This window comes from Diceros bicornis, chromosome 11 (genome assembly GCF_020826845.1).
Source record: "Diceros bicornis minor isolate mBicDic1 chromosome 11, mDicBic1.mat.cur, whole genome shotgun sequence".
NCBI classification, from domain to species: Eukaryota; Metazoa; Chordata; class Mammalia; order Perissodactyla; family Rhinocerotidae; genus Diceros; species Diceros bicornis.
Window position 1 is genome coordinate 40,810,037 of NC_080750.1, and position 20,364 is coordinate 40,830,400.

The 20,364-nt window shown below is 39.9% G+C and overlaps 1 protein-coding gene across 5 annotated transcripts in view; it reads right to left on the minus strand.

Annotated features, from left to right (window-relative positions):
- Positions 1 to 19,088, minus strand: part of FBXW7 (F-box and WD repeat domain containing 7) — a 232,263-nt gene extending 213,175 nt beyond the window's left edge. For all 5 annotated transcript variants that reach the window (XM_058550195.1, XM_058550194.1, XM_058550193.1 and 2 more), the window contains exon 1: positions 18,046 to 19,088. The gene's annotated coding sequence lies outside the window, so the exon portion shown is untranslated. The remainder of the gene's footprint in view (positions 1 to 18,045) is intronic.
- Positions 19,089 to 20,364: the final 1,276 nt, after the last annotated feature.

Sequence of the window (20,364 nt, forward strand, 5' to 3'; positions counted from 1 at the left end):
ACTATTTTAAGTAACAGGTGAAAAGTCTCAGATAGTAACAATGTGAAATTTTTTAAGAGCCTGGAATTTCTAGTTGAAAATTACTTATTTATGGCCCTACAAGGGCAGTAAGTAGAAAAGTAGATGAGGAAGCTATGCAGGCATACATGATTTAGGAGGGCCAACTCTGAGAATCCTGGAAAAAAATATCCAGGCAAAGTAGAGGTCAAGAACTCAGAATTGTTCTGGGAGAATCATTCTACCCCGACACTGAAGGAATAAACCTCAAATCTAATAAAGAAACTAGTATTTCTCCAAGAATGAGGGGATGTGAAAAAAACACAAAAATTAAGAATATCCTGTCTCCATATCCCATTTGTTCTCACTGCTTAAAATACCAGGAAATGCTAACTAATCTATACTAACAAAAAAAAAACGGATAAGTGATGCCTGGGGCTAGGGGTCTAACTGCCAAGGAATCTTTTGAGGGTGATGGAAACGTCTTGATTGCAGTAGTAGTTTCATAGGTATATACACTTGTCAAAACTTACCAAATCATACACTTTAAATGGATGCAGTTTACCATATGTATTATACTTCAATTAAGTTGATTGAAAATAAACAGGAAATTAAAAAAGCCAATTGCCATTTGCCCTGTGGCAGTCACAATGCAGCTGCCATTCCCTATGCATGTGCAAATTTGGTCACGGCAGTTTATATCACCAGTTTTACTGAATTCCATGTACTTTTGGTACACACGTCAAGTTTACTTCCCAATTTTAAATGTCCTCTAAAGGACTATACTATGATTCAGCACTGAAACAAAAAATTATCCTTACAAAAAAGCATAGAAGCACAGCAGTGGAGAATACATTTGATATTCGTGAAGCAAATATTTGTGGTTGGAAGAAAGACCACAATTCCACTTTTTTCTAACAAGGCAGCATCCAATCACTAATAATGCACTGTATCATACTTTAATCCAGCATTTTTCTTCCTCAGGGACATATAAAATAACAATCTTACAATTGATCATATAGTAGGCAGAATTCTAAGCTGTCCCCCAAGATTCCAACACCTTGGTGTACACATTTTCCCAAAGTTACTCAACCAAATATTAATCTGGGTGCTGCTGTGAAGGATTTTACAGACGTAATTAAAATCTCTAACCAGGTGACTTTAAATTAGGGAGGTTATTGTGGGTAGGCCTGACCTAAAGAGATCAGTTCTTAAAAGAAGGCAGAGAGATGATTCCAAGAGAGAGAGATTCTCCTACTGTCCTTGAAGCAGCAAACAACCATGCTGTGAAACGCCTATAGAGAGGACTACATGGCAGGAACCTAAAGGTGGCCTCTAGGAGAGTGAGTGGTCCCTGACTGACAGCAAGCAAGAAAACAGAGACGCCACGCCTACAAACACAAGGAACTGATTTCTGCCAACTACTAGTGAGCCTGGAAAAGGACCCTGAGCCTCAGATGAGACCACAGCCCTGGTTGACACCTTGATTTCAGCCTGGTAAGACCCTAAGGACAGGATCCAGCTAAACCACACCCAGACACCTGACCAAGGGAAACTGTGAGGTAAAATGCTAAAATTGTGGTAATTTGCAATGCAGCAGTGGAAAACTAATACAGATGACTTCTTAGATTTGAGGAAATACGGTTTATATTATTTCTCTTAAAGGCTGCTAATCTTTGCTCTATCATCAAAACAATTTACAATACTTCACATTATTATGAGTGATATGATTCAACTTCACAAGTCAGCAGGATAAGGTAATACTACTCTTAAAACTCTACAGGTAAAAAAAACTTTATAACATCTAAGAATTTATTTCCTCCATCAACTGGGCACGCAAACAGTACTGTAAACTTAGTATATTTGTTTCTGCCTTTCTAAACCAACAACATAACAAAAACAAAAAAATCTCAGTCTTCATTCATTTCTAAAGAAATGAAAGTAAAGTTGAATGTGTGGTGAGAAAAGCTAATTTTGAGATCTAGCTTGGCCATATAATTTTGGGCATCATCTAATTTCTAAGAACCTCAGAGAATTCAGCTATTAAAAAAAAGAATAACAGTCACCTGAATAATGTCTGGAGTCCAATTAATAGAAGGAAAAAATACATACATAAATGGATAATAACACATGCTTTGCCAACCTTATAGAGCATATAATTAAATGCCACTGAAAATAGCCCACATTTCTATAGATCTTATTGTGTGCCAGGCACTGTTCTATAAATAACATATAAGAAATAAATCTACAGATGATAAATATAGTCTAGAATAGTGATGAAAGTCTCAGGCTCTAGAACCAGACTACTTGAATACAATCCCAGTTCCACTAGTAACTAAAGGTGAGATCTTGAGCATGTTTAACTTCTCTGTGCCAAATTTTCAACTATAAAATAGGGACATTACACTACTCAGCCATAAAAAAAGACAAAATTGTCCCATTCGCAACAACACGGATAGAACTTGAGGGTATGTTAAGTGAGATAAGCCAGTTAGAGAAAGACAACCACCATATGATTTCACTCATATGTGGAAGATAAATACACGGACAAAGAGAACAGATTAGTGGTTACCAGAGGGGTAGGGGGTTGGAGGTGGGCATAAGGGGTAAAGGGGCACATATGTATGGTGACTGACAAATAATGTACCACTGAAATTTTACCATGTTATAAACTATTATGACACCAATAAAAAAAAAAATAGGGACATTAACAATTCTTACCTTACAGGGCAATGGTGAAGACCGAATTAGTTAATACAAACTAAGGACACAGAAGAGTACCTGGCACACAGTAAGCACTCAAATGTTGATATCAATATTATTTTTATAATAGTACCACATTAACATTCACTAAGAAAGGTAACCTCTGGCAGATAATGTAAAAGAACACTAATGACCCTAAGACTTAGAATCCTAAAATCTTGATATGATTATTTGATTCCCTGCTCCCCAAACCCAATTCCTAAATTCTTATTTACCAGAATTCAATTTCATTTAGGCATTTTTAATCTTTAATAGAACATCATTCAGCACACTGCTCTTAGCATTTGCATGTAACTTCTGATAAAATGTTACAAAAGCAGAGAATTAAAATTCTGGAAGGGGCAAAGTTCAAATGTATATAACTATAGTTACAAATACAGTATTTAAAACACAACAAAGAAGAAAGAGAAAATCTTCTAGGAAACATTTTTAAAGGCCAATATCCAGGTTTAGCTCTTTTTAAGGTAACAAAATGATGAAAACTATTTAAATCTAATGAACAAATAAAAATGGTAGTATACAGATGTCAAAACTATGTTACATTTAATAAATATAGTGAGAAAACACTTATAAATAAACTAATTAGATAAGAAATAGTCCTGTACAAAGTACGGGAAAGAAGGAAACACCATCTCAGCAAACAAAATTAGTTTAAGAAATCACATAAGGGAAACACTCTACAGATACTCATTGACTTAAATAATTTATACCTTAGAGATTAACAAGTATTGATTCACAAATTTTCTGCTATACCTTCCAAGTATGCCAAATCATAGGTTTTCAAATCCTAAATAATATATTTCTGAGACATCCCCTAAACAAGAACCTCTTTGAAAAGATTTAACTCTAACAACAGGACACATTTTACACATAGAAAAAAATTATTCATAAAAATCACTTTGCTCCACCATCTTTTAGACAGATTTTGCATAGACAGATTTCTTCTACTGCTAAAGATGTATCTGGGACACCTGTCCTGATGGTGATACCAAGAGCAAGACTAAGTTTAATAAAAAATGCAGGTTAGTGCAAATCAATTCAAATTACAGGCTTAATTCCACAATTATTTTATTTAAGGACATAAACCTGGGAATTGCTTCTCCATGAGTCTGTCAATCTTCTTCCTTCTAATATCCATATAGGATGAAGTCCTATCATTTTCCCTTCCTATCTCACACAACTGATGACTTCCCATTTTCAATACAAAACTCCACTGAAACTTAAGAGGCAGCATGCTTGGTGATTAAAGCATAGACCACAGAGTCTGATGGATCTGGCTTTGAATCCCAGTTCTGTGAGTTCAAATTCCTAGCTACATGTTCTTGGAAAATTCTCTGAATCTGTTTCTTCTGCCATAAAACAGCCTTATTAGTACCTATGTCATAGGGACTGCTGCAAGGAATAAATAATGCATGTAAAAATCCTCAGCACAGTGCCTGACATATAGCAACCATTCAATAAGTGGTAGTAACGATCAAAACAATGATTAGCAGATTATTAATTTATCAAATTACCAATTCTATATTCTTATCCTCTAGATTCACACCCCTCTCCCTTCTAGCTAATTCTTTATAAATAATGGGGCTCTGAGGTAAAAATCAATCATCATCAAAAGAAAAAGAGATCTTGTAGGCAACTTCTCACCTCCAATTGCCCTGTTTCTCTCCCATGCTTCACTAGCCTCAGTCATTATCCATACCTGAGAGTAAATGCATACTCACTCTGCTTAGGCCCAAACGTACAGAGGAAAGCAGAGGCCTTATTTAACACTTTTACTTAGTGATAGCTCACCCATGATGTAAGACTGATACTACACATTCATCCTTCCAACAAGCTCCAAACCAGAATGGGCCCACAGGTGAAAAAAATAATCAACCAAAAGCATCTTTCAGGGGCTGGCCCAGTGGTGTAGTGGTTAAGTTTGCGCACTCCACTTCAGTGACCCGGGGTTCGCAGGTTTGGATCCCAGGTGTGGACCTACACACTGCTCATCAAGCCATGCTGTGGTGGCGTCCCACATACAAAATAGAGGAAGACTGGCACAGATGTTAGCTCAGGGACAATCTTCCTCGCCAAAAAAAAAAAAAAAGCATCTTTCAGAAAGTATTTGTTGGATCAAAAGTCTCATTATTGAGTCAGAAAAGGAAGATCAACAATGCATCAGATGTACCAAATATCTAGGTTGTTTTACTTCTAGGATATGCTTCCTGGATATGTAGAAGAAAAAAGTTGACATGAAATCTCTATCAACTATTGGAATTGGCTTCTAATTCATTCAATAAATATTTGTTGAACACCTACGGACAGGCACTACACTAAGCACTTGGAAACAAAAGTGAAAAGATAATGTCCTCCTCTTGTAGAGCCTATTAAAAAATCTTTCCAGGGGGCCGGCCCGGTGGCATAGCGGTTAAGTTAACGCATTCCGCTTCGGCGAACCAGGGTTCGCTGGTTCAGATCGTGGGCGCGGACCCACTCACTGCTCATCAAGCCATGCTGAGGCAGCGTCCCATATAGATTAAGAGCTACAACTCTACAATTATGATACACAACTATCTACTGGGGCTTTGGGGAGAAAAAAAAAAAAGAGGAAGATTGGCCACAGATGTTAGTGCAGAGCCAATCGCCCTCAAAAAAAAAAATCTTTCCAGCTTTTTTTGCTCTTCCATTCATTTGTTAACATACTACATGCCTACTCTGTGGCAGGAAATGTTAGGCACTTGCGGGGAGGGGATATTAACTGAAAAGATGAATAAGACATAACCCTTACCCTGAAAAAACTGATAGACCAGTAAAAGAGAAAAATACAAATAAGTGTGTTAAGTGCTACAAAAGCCACATAGATACTGCAGGCAACCAGAAGAAAAAACAAGTCTACTCAATTAATCAGGACAGCCTTCCTAGAGGAGATGACTATTTAAGTAGGATCTTAAGAGAGAAAATGTTTCGCACATGAAAGGAAAAGAATACTCCAGGCAGGGGAAATAGCAAAGTGCAGAGACAAATATACATGAAAGTATATATATATATATGTACACATACACGCACACACGAATATGCATTAAAGTATACACACGCTGTCTATAAATGGATATACAGTGTTTAGATACAAGTGAAGAAGTCATCTGAGCTACAAAACACAGAAAACGATGTGATTTACTATTTTCCCAATTCTCCCAAAGATGGTACACAACTAATACTATGCATAGGAGAAAAGTTAGTTCATTCCAATTCTAGCCTTAGAGGATTTGCTCTTACTTCTCTCCCAGAAATAAAGAGATAGTGCAGGGAGTTGAATGGTAGATTGATGATGGACTAGTAAGGCTCTCCCTTAAGGAAAGTGTCAATTCAGGTAGGAATATAAAGAACAGCAGCAAAGAAATCAATTTAGAAACTCCTGAAATGGACAGGAAATAAGGGTTCAATTTTAAACAGAAGAGATTTTAAATAGAAGAGAAAAAAAGAAGAGATAGATAGAAAAAAGAGGTCCAAAGTCAGAGCCCTCGACTTGGTGAGTAATAGAACATGAAAGAAGAGACAGAAATCAGACATGATCCAAGGTTTCTCCCAACAGATCATTCCATTAACCTTGATACCTGCTTTTTCCATTAGTGTATATTTGACTTGACGAATATTTACACATTATGGCACTCACATCTCATAAACCCCCTGCTCTTTACAAGAATAGTTTGCCATTTTAAAAAATCAAATTAGGGGGCCGGCCCAGTGGCGTAGCAGTTAAGTGCGAGCGCTCCGCTTCAGCGGCCCAGGGTTCACAGGTTCAGATCCCGGGCGCGCACCAACATACCACTTGTCAAGCTGGCAGCGTCCCATATAAAGTAGAGGAAGATGGGCACGGATGTTAGCCCAGGGCCCATCTTCCTCAGCAAAAAGAGGAGGATCGGCATCAGATGTTAGCTCAGGGCTAATCTTCCTCACAAAAAAAAAAAAAAGAAAGAAAGAAAGAAAAAAATTGAACTAGTAAAATCCACCTAGAAACCTTTCCTAATTTCTGAATAATAAGTGTAAGCATTTTTAGATTACTTTTGGAGTAAATGCCCTATAATCTTTAAAAAAATTATGAAATCTATTAATTTTCCTTTACGTCTGCCTTTTAAAATGTTAAATGAGGCCTATCCATGTCTATGACTTATCTTCATCAATAATCAGTATTTATACAGAATCTAACTGGCAAAGCACCTTATATAAAGAAAATATCAAATAACAGAGTTTAATCATAGAGCAAGGTTTCCCAACCTTGGCACTACTGACATTTTGGACCAGATAATCCTTTGTTGTGGGGTGCTGTCCTTTACACTGTTTATATCTTGCCTCTACTCACTAGATACTAGAAGCACCTCCCACACACACACCTCCCCTCAGTTGTGACCATCAAAAACATCTCCAGATACTGCCAAATGTTTCCTGGGGCCACTGTTGTATGCCACGCACTGTTCTGTGCTTCTCATTTATTATCTCGTTTAGTCTAATAACACAGTATCCATGAAGTAGTTATTATTTTCCCCCACCTTACAAGTAAAGAAACAGAGGCCAAGAAAGTTAAACAACTTGCCAAACGTCACACAACCAATAAGTGCGGTAATCTGTATTTGAAACCCCCAATGGTGGCTTGAGTCCCTGCTCCTGATCACTGTTAGGTCATCTCTCATTAAAGCTTCAGCCTTTATCATCTGACACTTGAAAAGTAATATTTTGAATTTTATCTGGAAGTAAAAACTAAAATTATCCACACAAGTGAAAGTTAAATTAAAAGACTCCCAACCTCAATTCAGGATATATTAAGTATTTTTTAAGTACTGACTCTATGTGCAGTACCAACTTTAGGAACTAGAGTGGTTCAAAGAAAAGGAAACTACCATTTATTAAAGATTTGGCTCAGGACCTTTTTCACACATTATCTCTCTGAAATCTCACAACATCCCTGGAAGGTAGGTATTATCTTTTTTTCAAGTGAGAAAGCTACAGCTCAGAATAAAAAAGTGGTCACTGATACAAAAAGGTTTACAATTTAATTGGAGAAAGAAAAATATTTTTTAAAAAAAGACAGAATAAGCAAGTTAAACATCTCAGTTAATAACACACAGAAGGTGCAAATACAAAATAGGTGAAGGAAAAGTATACAGTTAGATTAGTCAGGGAATACTTCTTAAAAGAGGTTTCTAGTATCCCCTCTCTTAAGAAATGACATGGATGAGCAAAAAGTGGTAAGCTGGGGAGGAGCAACACTTCTGTAATGAATGTGAAACAGAAGTTTGGGACTGAAAGGAAAGTTTTGTGGTAGCCAATGTAAGTAGTAAGTCAAGGAAATGATGAGGAGTATAAAGCTGCCTTAAAATTAAGATAGAGCTGTAGCTGAAGGCAATGAGACTAGTTCTACGCTTTTAGGCAGCTCCTGCCACGAAACACTCTCAAGCACAGCAACAAAAAAGATCTAAAGCTGAAGACTGAGAGGGTTGGTTAACCGAGGCTTCGACATACAAAGTCAAACACCAGTTTTCATAAGATGAGGGATGGTTCACTATTTTGCTTTGTGTATTCTGTCTCCCCTAGTCAGAATGTAAGTTTCAAGAGGGCAGGGATTTTTGTTTTGTTCACTTCGATCAAGGCCTGGCACAGAAGGTGTTCAGTAAATATCTGCTGCTGAATAAAGGCAGTATTCAAAATAGTGACATATTCAGAAGCAAAGATCACAAATGCCTTCAGCATTCAAAAAACCAGCAACCTCACAGAAAAAACAATAACTTAATACTGTAATATTTATTATTATTGCAACAACTAACATTTATTGAGCACTAAGTCTAAGCCAGACACTGGGATCCATTATCTCACTCAATCCTCTTAACTACCCTATGAGAGAGGTAGGTACTATTATTATCATCCCAATTTTACAGGAAACACACACAGAATAAATAACTTGCCCAAGGTCACAAAGCAGCACTGCTGGAACCTGGGTGTAGCAACTCCAAAGCTTGCCTTTCAACTACTATGTCACACGTATAGAATTACAAGCATCCCTCTTAGGCAAAGCTAGGGAAATGCGGCCGATGCAGAAAAAAGACAACAAAACAAAACAAAAAAGAAACTTCCATGCACTCAAAAACCCTTTATCCGTTCCTAACAGGTACTGTGGAAATTTTCCCACCCTAGGATACACTAATTATCCCATACAGATTAAAACTTCCATGGTTTAAAGAATCCAGACGTTGAAAAGATAGGAACTAGAGTCAATCATCTAATCGACATTTCAAAGGGTGGTAGATAACAAGTGGTAACACCCCACGTCCACAACCCAAAGAAATAACAGGGTGTCACCTCTGACTAAGACTGACCTCAAAACTTCCGGAGCAATTCTCCCTGGTATCTGCTTCTCCTCTCCTCTGTATATCCCTTGTCTCCTCTTCTACTAAATGGTCTTTACAAAAGTCTCAAATTTTGTGTTTCCTGCTCTAAATGTCTAATCTAGTAAGTTAAAATTTTAATATTTCTCTAATGAAAAAAATTCTACCTGTGTAAGTCAATATAAAAAAGTTCCCCAATCATTACAGCAGCATTCCAAAGTTTACATTATCAAATTCACACAGTAGTCAATTAAGAAATCACCAATCATGCAAAAGAAAACTGATGACCCACATATTTATTTATATAACTTTCTGGTATTACATATATAATAAATAAGCAGAAAGAAATTAAACTCACTAGAGAGACTATGCTCTTCCTCCACCTATCCAGTGACCTATTCATAATTATAAAATTCTTTTTTGAAAATCTCTGAAATGGAAAGAAGCATAACTCCAATTGCTACCAACAAATAAAAGTATTTAAAATACTAAATTTTTTTAAAAACTAGACTATCCATTAAATTAACCACTTAACCAGAGATCCACTAATACATAAACCAATCTAATTTCTCCATTTACATCAAAATCTAAAACAAATTTGCCTTAAAAGAAGAAGTTAGAGAATGAAAACAAGAGCTGACAAGATAATCAGTGCCAAGAAATATGGCTCAATCTTTTCTTTCTTTCTGCCTTTGGATTTTTTTCGTATACTTATCTTAAACATTCAGTTCTATTAAACAAACAGACTATAAAGGCATAGCCAAATTGTTCTCAAAATAGAAATACTTTCCAAATACAAAAATGATCAAGAAGCATTTATTTCTTATATTAGCCAACAGAATACTGATTATGCCAAGCATGAAGGAAAAGTTACTTCTGAAAACTCATCTTGTATTTAATAAATTCTAAGCATGAAAAGGGAATATCAAACACACACACACTCTCTAATCATTTCAGGAAAAGGAGAAAACTAAAATTTAGTTACAATAGAATCATCTAAATAAAATTTCTTCAATCTCAATTTGAGATATAATGATACAGATAAAACCTGTTAAACGTCATGATTTTTTTTCAAAGCATTTTATTCTCAAGGGTTAAAGAGACGGACAGTTGAAAGACTTAATTGAATTACAGCCTGATCTTTCTAAATGGACAATTTAAACTGCAGACACTTTCAGAGATAATCAGTAAATTATTCAAAAAACAGTCCTTTCTGATCTAAGCACTATTGAGGTGTTTGGAGATGAATTCAAATTCCATTATGTTCAAATCAGTCTTTCTTTTCTATAAATAATAAGCACAGCAGTTCTACCATTTCTCTAGTTTTTAAGATTTTTTAATAAAATGTTAATCAATCATACACTAGCTCAGATGCTTTTGAAAACACTGCAGAATTACTTCAGTATTATTTGTCAAACTCAAGGGCTAATTTAAATGTTAGGCAATATAAAAGCCTGACTGTAGCCTCTGTCTACATCACACTTTAAAAGATCTTTAACTTAATAAATTAACGGTAATGGGTCACATTACTATATGCCAGGCACTGGACTAAGAGCTTTGTATATGTTTTATATTATCTCATTTAATCCTAACAATAACCCCGTGAGGGACATGGTTTTCCCCCCTCAACAGGTGATGAAGCCGATACCAGAAGGATAAATAGCTTGTCCAAGGCCATGCAGCTAAGAAATGTACTGCCTAACTAATGAGTCTTCTGCCTCCACAGTATGAACGTATTTTATTAAGTAAAGGAGAAACGACATTAGCAGCATGTTGCTGGTTCCAGGTATGCATAATATTGTCAACCATTCGATAGTATAAATTATTCACTATTACTAGTGAAGCAACTCCTTCTCAGACCTAGAGGAAGTCATGCAAAGGTCTATCATTACCCCTCAGACTGCCCTAAAAAACATGCCATCTTAAAAGTCTGATAAGATACAGACATTCTTCCAAAAACAAACCAGCAATTTGCCTTGAGACTCCACATTTGGCACTAACATATATTAATGGATTCATTCAAGATGCTAGGAAATGAAAAAGTCAAAAGAAAACACAGTATCTTATCCACTGGTGATCCTCTCAGAAGAAAGACTAAGCAACATTAAAAACATTTTGTAATATATCTTTTATTATTTCCGAAATTCCAGGGCAGTCATGCAGAAAGGAGCACCTAGCACAATACACTAGGTACATGTACACACAGACATACACAGAGCACATACTACCTCCTTCCTAAAGCCACCCAGACTTCCAGTAGCTATTTTTCAGCTGGAAAGAAACGGCAGAGGAGACAGCATAGCAACAGAAACTGCACAACATCTGACTGATCCACTAGCTATCCCTTAGGTGACGGGGGAAGAGCAAAAGATAAGATACTCAAGCAATAATGTCTCTTGTGCATTTCTGCTTATTATTTTTCAACTACTGGCACTGCAGAATAATACAACACAAATATAGGCTCTCATATTTTCTCGTATTAGCTTACTGTTTTAGAGAGATCAAATGTTACTTGAAAATTTTAAAGGAACATTTTAAAAAAATTGTTACACATTAGTTTGTTCTTCAATATCCAGATCAAGTACAGATGTTCCCTCAAATATTTCACAATTTTGAAGGTGGAACAGGAGGAAATTTTAAATATACTTGCATGTAAAAGTAATATTATTAGGAAATATATATCCCACTATTCAGGAAATGTTAGAAAATACACTCTAAACCTGCTGTGAGAGGTATCATGAGAAAGTATCAATGAGGTATCATGAGAAAGCAGCAAAAAATCTAAAAGTATATTAGGGCATAAGACACATTGGTTTACACAGTGGAAAAAAGTCTCAAAGTAGAAAGGTTTAACAGCAAGAGTACATTATTGGAAAGCAACTTTACTCGTTTGTAAAGACAATTCAGCTTTGCTTAAAAATACATCACTTTTTCCCTGGTCCACCGAAAGTGTCACCAATATAGAATATTTCTATTTGGAATATCTGCAGATATGAGATGAACACTTTGTCTTTTACATCACCACCAGTCCTTAAGCTTGAGACAATGATAAAATTACGTGAAAAGGCAAAAATTAAAAGGAAGATTTTTAAAGAACAAGGAAAGAATCCTCTCCTAATGAACAGAATTAACTTTATAGCGACCTTCTAAAAAGTATATTAAAATTGTCAGATTACATAGACTCTTTTTTAAAGGAAGAAGAATTGAAGTACCAATTATATGTGTAGAAATACTACGTAAAGGGGCTGGCCCTGTGGCCTAGTGGTTAAGTCCAGCATACTCCACTTTGGCAGCCCAGGGTCACAGGTTCGGATCCTGGGTGCAGATCTACACCACTTGTCAGCCATGCTGTGGTGGCAACCCACAAACAAAATAGAGGAAGATTGGCAACAGACGTTAGCTCACGGCTAATCTTCCTCAGGGGGAAAAAAAAAAAAAGAAATACTACATAAAATAAGAGCAGGTTTGAAACTAAAAAGTGATCACTTGCAAGATTAACCCCCTCCACTGCCATAAACAGGGGAATCCTGAGACAAGATTTACGAAACCAGGGTAAAAATATACCACCATCCAATGCAGGTATTTGTTGACACATGAAACAAATGTTTCGATATTAGCTATAATGCAAAATTGCACAAAGTGAATTAGCCATTCTAAACAACACATTTGAAATAGATTCACCTAATAAATAAATTAACCCATACTACATTTACCCTTAGGAATACAGCAAAGCTTTTTAAAGTACACATTCAAATGATTTAAGTGATTTTTAAGATATAATACTTGAAATTAACAAAACAAAAATTGTGGAGCCAATAATTCTACACATTGAATTGGTCATTGCAAGAAATTAAGACTTTAAGAGACAAAAAGTATCAAACTTTAATGTTCTTACAATTTGACTACTATTTTCATCTGATTCAAACCAACCATAAATACTTTTTTTTTTTTAAAGATTTTATTTATTTATTTTTTCCCCCCAAAGCCCCAGTAGATAGTTGTATGTCATAGCTGCACATCCTTCTAGTTGCTGTATGTGGGACTCGGCCTCAGGATGGACGGAGAAGTGGTGCCTCGGTGCGCGCCCGGGATCCGAACCCGGGCCACCAGCATGGGAGCGCGCGCACTTAACCACCAAGCCACAGGGCCGGCCCCCAACCATAAATACTTATAATTTTACATCTAATGTAAACACTTTCTTTCCAATTTATTTTCAAAACTTTTCAAAATTATACCCACATTTCTTCAAAGATACTTTTGGCCATGATACATAGCCTGTATATCTCAATAGGCCAATTATGGTATCTTTGAATAAGAAATGCAAGCAGACCCTACTTTTTAGCTGCATCCCTTTATACATGGCATTGCCCCTGCTCCTCAATCCAAAGTTTTCATCACTATGGAGGCAGAAGTATCATGAACAGTAGACTCTATGCTTTATGCAGAATCATTTTAAGACAGCCTCCAAGGAACACATCTCACTTAGAAAACAGAGACCACCTAAAATAACCAGTCCCAGCTTTTTAACGAAATGAAGCTCATACTGTATGTTGGTGGACTTTGCAGTTGTCTACACCAGGGGTCCATAAACTACAGGCCAAATCCAATCGACCTCCTGTTTTTATGTATAAGGTTTTATTGGAACACAGTCACACTCACTGCTTTCATACTACAAGTCCAGAACTGAATCATTGTGACAGAGATCATGTGGTCCCCACAAAATCTAAAATATTTACTAACCAGCCCTTTACAAAAAAAAGTTTGCCAACCTCTCCTCTACACAATGAGATGTCAGAAGCAACACAAGACTTCTCCAAGAACCATCTCCAAAGTCTATGAATTGGGTTGCTGCTAGCCTAGGTGTGGGCTTTGGGGTCACCTGGTGCTAAAATACACAAACACAAACGCACATGCCAAAGCTCTTTAATCATCCCGTATCAATCCCAAAATTGCCAAGACAAAGTATATAAGGTTACCATAACCTAGTACCAGAGTCCCACGTTTCTCACTGTCTTGACTAGTAAATTATGTTAACCAAAAAAGGCTGCCCTTTAAGTTCATCTAAACATGGTTTCACCTGCATAAAAAATGTTGTGGAAAGTAGAGGGTAAAGAGAGAAGGCACCCATATGGCATATATTCCAGTCCTTGTACCCTCATCCTAGAAACAACTTAGACCTAGCTCTCTGTCTAAATATCTCTTCCCCAGAGGGTTCTGCCATTTGATTTATCACTCTTAAGAGGACAAAGAAGCTACTAGGAAGGTAACTGAACTAAGGAACACAAAAAAGTGTGGATATATATATTCCCTACCTCTTAATCCTTAATCCTTGTCAGAGCCAACACTAAACGCTAGCCACATTAGCTGCAGGTTTCACCACAAAAAAAGACAGTCTTCCAGTGTTTCATGCTTCAAAGATGCCCAAATTTTTTTAAGTGCCAAGTTGTTTTCTGTCCATTTTTTAATAAAAAGTTTAAAAGAAAAAAAAAGACATTTTCAGCACTGCTGTGCCAACACAGGGATATCCCCTCCATTGTATGGGACACAAAGACACACACCAACTGCGAGCAGGGGAAGCAGCCTTCTCTGCCAGCTATTTTTAGCCCCATTTCATCACGTTAAAGACCAAACTTAGGATAATAATGCAGAACAAACTTTAAAAAGGTGAATTTGGTGAAACAAATCTGTCCTTTTATGTATAAGTGCCTTAACAGTGAAATCCTATATATTCTTCTGAACTTAATCTCAAGGGACCTATATACTCTACAAAAAGCTTGTTAGCTGTTTCAAAAATACAGATTCATTCACCCTAAGACTGAACTGGTGGCCATGTTTAAAGGCTATTTCTCCCTTTTCAACTTCAAATCTTATCCACTTTTAAAACATCTGTTTTAGAGAGAGACTCATCCATTCTTTCTCACTGTATCTTTGCTAACTGTAACAGATTCCCCTCCCCCCACAAGTAAAAATACCCAGTTTTCAGCTCTTTACTCTCCATCAGCACTCTTGGGAAACCTTAATACTTTGAAAGTGACTCCCAACTCTACATTTTCAGCATATCATTCATTAGTTTTACTATTTTACTGTCTTGAGATTGCTTCAGTCTCTAACTTTTACCCTAAAATTTAATGTCCAAAACAAAGTCCACTATCCAATTTCTGAATTATTTTTTATAAGAAACCACTAGCACCATACCAAAATGTTGGAAGCATTTTCACTCCTCCGTCTGTACAGCTCTTTTGATGACCATGATGTAAAAATGTTGGTTCCTTAGAAAAACAAAATCCTAATCCAGACATAATGCCTCTTGGCCTAAAATACAATTTCTCCTCAATCATGTAAAACTATCCTCTCAGAAACACTGTTCTCAGTTGCTTCTTTGGGCTGTAAACATGTATCTACACAAACACAAATTGACCCTGAGCCTACTCAATAGTCTCCCTCTGTATTCCCATCAAGCTAACTTCCTAATTACATTTGTCCCTCACACCCGCCAATTCCAAAAGTCTTAAACACTTTATCGCCACCTGCTCTTTTCTTCCTAAAAGAGACTTTTCCAGATTTGGCTCAGACACTCCAATGAGTTCTGTATAGTCCAACATCAACATTTCTCTAATGAAAAATGTACAAATACATTTACATTTTTAAGATACCAAACATAGTATCTGACATATAATGGTTGATAAATATTGGTCCATTCCTCCTTTCCGACAGTTTTGTGCAATTTGTGTTTCATTGCCTCTGCCACCCATACAAAAGCATCTCAAAGGCAGGGACCCCAAATACTTGGTTGTTTCTTTGCTACCCAAATAAAACATTACCATGATTTTTAACCAATCTATGGTCAAAGCAACAAAAAGTCCTCAAGTTAGTAAGCAATTTGATGGAGTACAAATTATAGTTTCTTGATTTGCCCTCCTTTCCTCCCCCAAAAACAGCCTATGCAAGACTAGATTTCTCTTCTTCCTATCTTCGTGAAACATCGGATACATGACTTCCTCAAGGTCACAAAATAAGACAACAAATCCAGAGACATTTGTTTTTGATTCCACATCTAACATTATATCCACTGCTTAATATTTTCATGTCAGTACCCATTTAAAATAGACAGAATTTAAGGCTCCTTACAAAAGCATGACAAGAACAAGGTACCTAAAGAAAAACAAAGCAGCAGGAGAAGTTCCAGAGGAGAGCAAAGTGACCAAAGGGATTGAAGAAATTATTCTAAGACAGACAAAAAGAGTCAGGAAAGATGATGGTAAAGAGGAACAATCAAAATCTATAAAACCAGGAAAAGATAAACTCCAGCTTGTTCTAGAATTTTTCAAAACAAACTCTGGATGTGTCTTGGAACTTTAAAGAGGTTTGGGATAAATAAATGAATTGTTACATAATTCAGGGGGTGTAGAACTCATTACTTCAAAAGAGAAAAGTACAGGATGAAAACACTGTTTGAGAAAGTTTTAAATAAATTTAATCAAGATCCTGACTGGAGAAGTCAGCATAGATAACCCCAGGCTTACATTCATTCCCACAAAGCTTCTCTCAGCAGTGGCTTCAGAAACAGCGAACCCACACAGTTGTCTGGAGGAACCATCATTCTCATATAGTACTGCTTATGTTCTTTATATAAAATTCCACCCTACACTTAATGCTTAAGGTCTGTATAAATTTACAAAATGTTAACTACTTTCCTGCACCTTAATTTGGCACTCTGAGAAGATATCTAAAACACAAATCAAAGATTTTATAGACTTCACCTTTAAAATAAGGGAAGAGGGCCAGCCAGTGGCTTAGCAGTTAAGCGCAGTCGCTCCGCTACTGGCGGCCGGGGGTTCAGATCCGGGGCGCACACCGAGGCACCGCTTCTCCGGCCATGCTGAGGCGGCGTCCCACATACAGCAACTAGAAGGATGTGCAACTATGACATACAACTATCTACTGGGGCTTTGGCGGAAAAAAAGGAGGAGGATTGGCAACAGATGTTAGCTCAGAGCCGGTCTTCCTCAGTAAAAAAAAAAAGAGGAGGATTAGCATGGATGTTAGCTCAGGGCTGATCTTCCTCACAAAAATAAATAAATAAATAAAATAAAATAAGGGAAGAAAAAAATCGTTCTTCAAAGAATTAAATACGAAAAGTTTCTCCTCATTTAATAGAGAAGTATAGACAACACAAACAAGCAAAGCCTCAAGTCATTCGTGTCAAATAAAAAAGCGCTAGCAATTAGAACATATGCTACTCCAAAAAAAAAAAAGCATTTAGGAAAGGAAAAAATGTAACAACTTTTATAAACTAGTTAAAGTACTAAACGCTCTCCCCCAAAAGTTGTGATTCTTAAGAACTCAGAATTTCCTGAGTGATTAAAATCTGTTACAGTATCCTCCTGACCCACAGGAACTGGACCCCAAAAACGAGAAGGTAAAAAACTCTTGTACCAATAGGAAAATCTCTCAAGGAAGACTGTAGAAAAAAGAAAAGACTTTTACTTTCAGGGTGCACAGGGTAAAAGAGGTTCCCACTTGGGAAGCAAAATAAGATTTGCCCAGAAACAAGAACTACAGCGCTACTCACACCGGTGTACCAGGAAAAGGTATATTACAGAGATGTCCTTTGTGTGCACATATGTTCTGGCCTCCTCAATTTCCTTTTGCCAATTACTGGCAGAAAGGTGCAAGTGTCCACTCTAGAGAAAGACAGAACTCAGCGCTAAGAGAAACCTGTAAGCTTGCGTATTACACGTACAAAGAGCTAAAAGGTTCCAGAACACAGGACTACCTAATACCTCCTCCCCGCAGTGAGGTATTAGGGTACACCCTCTCATCCATACACTCCCAACACTCCCGGAAAACATCAGCAAAACTCCAGGAGGTCCCACCGGCATCCTCCCACTCGCTACCCCTCAATTCCCCCTCCCCGGCCACTCACACTTTACAGAAGAGCCGTGGCGCTGGGAAAGTGGGTTGGTTCCCTTCCTCCTTCGCACCGAGGCGGCAGCTGCGGAAGGCTCCGGCGAGTTAGTGAGGAAGAAGCGGTGCTGGTGTCGCTAAAGCAGACGGCCACTCGGGTCTCTTCCGCGCTGCCGGAGCAGAGGCGGCGGCGGCCCCGCTTACCTCCTTTTCCTCTTCCTGGGTCTCTTCAAGCTGTGTGTCCTGCCCGTCCTGGGTCACTTCTCCCGGGATAGTCAGGTTTGGGAGGCTCCGGATTTTATCTTTATAAAAGTTTCCTCTGGGCGGAGGCTGCGGCCGGCCCCCCGGGTCCCCCCCGGCCCCGCCGCCCTGGGGCGGGGGAGGGGGCTCTAAGAACTCCTCCCGGAGTCCAGCCGAGGAGTCGGGGGGCCGGCAACTGGCCAAGGGAGAAGACCCCCGAGGGGGCAGAGGGGAGGGGGAAGGGAAGGAAAGGACGGCGGCGCCGGTCCTGCTCTCCCCGCCGCCCCGGCCGCCGCTTCACATCGGGGTCCCCGCCCCCCCGGTCGGGGGGTGGCTGCTGAGCTTGGGGCCCCGGCTCATACACTCCGGGGCGAGATGCTACGGGCCCGGGAGGGTGGCCGAGGCGGCGGCGAGGTGGGGGACCCGGCCGGCTCCGCTCGGCGCCGCCCCCGCTCCCGGCTCCCGCATGTGTCGCTGCGGCTGGGCCCCCCTCCCTACACCTTGGGGGTCCCGAGCCCCGCGCCCCGGGACGAGATAGAAGCTCCGGCCCCTCCTCAGCGTCCCCTCACCGCGGAGCAGCTCACTAGTCCCGGCCCGAGTAGCCGCCTCCCTGCCCCCCAGCCGCCGGCTCGGGCTCAGGCTCGGGCTCCGGCGTGTGCAGCCGCCGCTGCCGGCCGGGAAGGTGAGGGGGGGAGAGGCGGGGTGGCGGCGGCTCCCGCTGGCCCAGCTTAGGGCGGAGGTCTTGGCGGCGGCCAGTGCACGGGGGCTAGGTCTCTCGGATGCTCCCTCGCTCTCACGCTCTTGGCGGCGGCGGCGGCGGCGGCGGCGGCGGCGGTAGCGCCCGGAGCTCAGCTCGCTGTCTCGCTCGCTCTGTGCGGGGCTCTCGCCTCACTCCAGAGAGAGGGGCGGGAGGAAAGCGGCGCAGACCGATGACGCAAGTCACCTAGCAACCGCTCTCCTCCCCCCTCCCTTGTCTTTCCGCTCGGAGGCTTCCTCCGCTGGCCTTTTTTTCTCTTTCCAATCACCCTGCCTTGGGCGACTCTGGCGCGCTGTGATGACGCTCAAAGGGAAGAGGAAGTCGGGGCTGGGCGAGCGGGTGGGTGCGACTGGGGCCGCGGGACTCGCCGCCGCTGCCGCCGCCTCTACGGCCGCGTCAGAACTGAAGAGAGGAAGGGGAGGAGCCGAGTGGAGCCTAAGCTGCCGCCTGATCTTACCCCTGACCCGAGGGCGGCGGAGAGAGCTTGCTCTTAGCGGTTTCCTTCAGGGCAGGTGGTGACTGCTCCTTTGGGAGCGAGGAGGAGGCCCAGGCCGCGCGGCCATGCTCGGGCGCACACCACCCGAAGGTGAGGCATTTGGCCCCAAATGGGCTTTCGAAAAGCCTGACTGAGCGAGAAGTTGTCCTACAGCCTGACCCTCTGCACCTGCTCCAGGGAGCGAGCACTCCACCCTTCTCGTGGTGTGGGGTGAGACCCAGCGCCCGATAACGTGTGGTCGAGCGGAGCAAATGTTTGATGAATGAATGAATGCCTCACGTGGCGCTCGCGGAGCTCAGAGGAGTTGATGGAAGTTGCAAGCGCTTTGTAAACTGCATAGCATTGTAAAGATTAGAGTTGTAATACATCTCTTCTTCCCCCCGCCCCCTCCCATGAAAGGAAATAGGGGTGCGGCTTGAGTACGGAGTCACAACCTGAGTCTTGAGTGAAAAAGGAGGGGAATTACCGGGGTGAGGGAAGGGAGCCATCCTCCCAGAGATTGTGGAAGGATTGTCGACTGTTTTTCAGGGGGAGAATTTAGTAGGGCCTCACTTTTAGGAATCGTTCTTGCTTGTTGTTTGAAGCTTTGGAGAGCTGACTTGGCTGTTAATCAGTGTCCGTTACCGTCATCAAGAAATTTTGGCCTGTGTTTCAGGTCTGACTCAAAGGCTATTTCCTTTCTAAAATAAATATTATTACTATTGTGCAGCTTTTCCTACAGATGTTATCCTGGAAGGTAAATTCAAGTAAAAACTCATGAAGTTGAAAGTGTAGTTCTCTAGGAAAATAAATTTTAGGGTAAAAAAACCAGAATCCTCAGAAATCTCTCTTGAACCTGTCGTGGT